The 2,713-nt window shown below is 30.9% G+C and overlaps 1 non-coding gene across 1 annotated transcript; it reads left to right on the top strand.

Moving 5' to 3' along the window:
• The first annotated feature begins 1,979 nt into the window (after window positions 1–1,979).
• On the top strand, window positions 1,980–2,082 carry LOC119530754. The gene has a single exon (XR_005216135.1). It is a non-coding gene; the product is annotated as a U6 spliceosomal RNA (small nuclear RNA).
• The last annotated feature ends 631 nt before the right edge of the window (window positions 2,083–2,713 follow it).

The raw sequence follows: 2,713 nt of genomic DNA on the forward strand, positions 1-2,713 counted from the left end.
CTTATTATTATTTTTCTTTAAGCACAGAAACAAAGTTTCCCTGAACTCATCAAAATCCAAGCCAAACCAAGATTTTGTTTGATAACACATTATTAAATGCTTGGGATATATTAGAAACACAGTTTGGAAGGTAAATTAGAGTATCACTTTCAATGATTACATTTATAAATTTTAAAATCCATTTTTAGGATTCCTGCCTCAATCCTCTATGACTAAAGAAATTTCAAGGCCTTCATATTGGGTCCAGAGCCTCACAGCCCCTCAGGATCAGAAGACCCACCATTCTCCCTACTGCATAATGGACAGAAGGGATATTCTGTTTTGCTGCTTGTTTTCTTAATATTTTAAGACAAACAATCTCTAACTATGAGGGGAAAATCCCCCAGTCTATCACACAAGGAAATTCTTCTTATGTCTGGATTATTCTTAAATAACACTTTGTAAAGAACAGTTTTTCTTACATTCTTTATTAGTACAATCTATTATCTGCCTATCTACACTTTATAATTACAGGTAATACCTCCCAAACTCCAATATTTATATTCAGATCTACATTTACTGACATTTTATTTCCAAGAACATAAGAAAGCATTTGATTTACTTTTATGAAACTGAAGTGTACTTCCTAGCAACTTTCTTAAATAAAAATAATCTTTTCTAATAGTAATGGACTCTTTAATTCCAGAAACGAAATTTCCAAGACTCTCCATATGCTAACTGTTACCTAACTCTTGTCACTTGTATTGTTAGAATATAGGTGTGGCTTCTGCAACAAAGACCCCAGAAAAGCATTGGTTTACACATACAAAAATTTATTTCTCTCTCTTATATAAAAGAGTTAATAATCCAGGACAGATATGGGATCTCCAAGGTGATGAGGAAAAGGTGCTCTTATTTTTTTGCTTGCTGAATCTCAACACTTTGGCATGCCTCTTTCCTTTTGAAACTATAACTTAAAAATTGGACACATCACTTCATTATCATGATGTTGCGTGAAATTAAATCACATAGATAAACCTTACTGTAAAGGAGGTGAGCAATGCAGATTTTAACTGTTTGTCAAGGTACCCAGCTAGGCTATTCTATTATGGAAAGCAAAACTGAGCAATGAATTTTGAGAATAACCAGAATCTCTGCTATACTGAATAGAGCTTATATTTATTAGAGTTTGGACATTGGGACACTGAAAAAAGGACATATACTAATATTAGTTTTTTTTTTTTAATTAAATTCAGTTTTATTGAAATACACTCACACACCATACAATCATCCATGGTATACAATCAACTGTCCACAGTATGATAACACAGTTATGCGTTCATCACCACAATCTATCTCTGAACATTTTCAATTAGGGGTGTTTTTGAAATAAATTATTTGATAAAATTTTGAGTCTAATATTATTTCTTTTCATATTGAAAATTACTGGGATTCTCAATTTGTCATGTCAGAATGGAAAACAGTTTGCCTTTAGGATGAACTAATTTTATATTTTTGGTATATGTTTTATACATCAAAAATTACATTATCCAAGGTACTTTTAAATTTTTAAAACCATTTTATCTGCTGTAATTTTCCTAAAGTTGTATTCTTTCTTATATCTTTCACTTTGTTTCCTAAGTACAAACATGTACTTTTTTTAAATTCTAACTTTATTTTAAACTCTCATAAGATAGGAATTCCTCCTAATGTGTGTGATGACTGTCTATGTAGGTGTGTGTGTATATATATATATGTGTGTATATATATATAGATAGATATATTTTAAATCTCTACACGAATTTTTGCCTTTATGGCTTATTCTTTCATCTTTTTTTCAGCTACATTTTGCATATTTTATATTATCTCAGTCCTTTTTTCCCTTAGTGCTTGTTGCAAATCAATAGCTTTGTTTTATTTCCTTTCTTTTATATTCCTTTTGTTACTGAGGTTGTCTTATGAGAACTAATCAGTCACAATAAAAATAATGGGTGGAGTGGTTGCTTTGGTGGCATATATACTAAAATTGGAATAATACAGAGAAGATTAGCATGGCCCCTGAGCAAGGATGACATGAAAATTCATGACATGTTCCATATTTTTAATATTGAAGATAAAGACTGGGACAGTATAACAGTGAAACCTAGAGTGGTCAATGATTGTGACTAAATGTGCAAATATAAGAATGCTTTTACATGAGGAAGAACAAATGAATGTGAGCTTTGCAAGGTGTTAAAAATGTGGTGGTGCTGGGGAAAAATACAATCAATGCAAAATAGAATCTATAGTTAATAGTAACATTGTAATATGCTTCCGTTAATTGTAACAAAGGCAATATACAAAGCTAAATATCTATAGAGGGGGATACAAGACAGTGGTAAGGGATTCTTGGAGTTGGTAATTCGTCATACTTTTTTATCGTATTTTATTTTAATTTTATTTTTTCTTTTGTTGCTCTTTAGCTGTCATTTTTTTCTTTTCTTTTTTTGCCTCTTTACCTTTCTTTGTGGAAGAAATGGAAATGTCCTCATATAGATAGTCATGGTGAATGCATAAGTAGGAGTAAGGTAAATCAGACTAAAGAGTAAAGGACAATACTAACAGTGTTTTAAAACTTCAACTTCTGTGTGAAACCAAAGGAAGAGATGCTTATCAGGTGCAAAATCTATATTTTTGTAGCACAGTAAATAATTTAACTTATATGGTCAGTTTATTCAAACAACATAATTACATG

The sequence above is a fragment of the Choloepus didactylus genome, chromosome 3, assembly GCF_015220235.1.
Source record: "Choloepus didactylus isolate mChoDid1 chromosome 3, mChoDid1.pri, whole genome shotgun sequence".
NCBI lineage: Eukaryota > Metazoa > Chordata > Mammalia > Pilosa > Megalonychidae > Choloepus > Choloepus didactylus.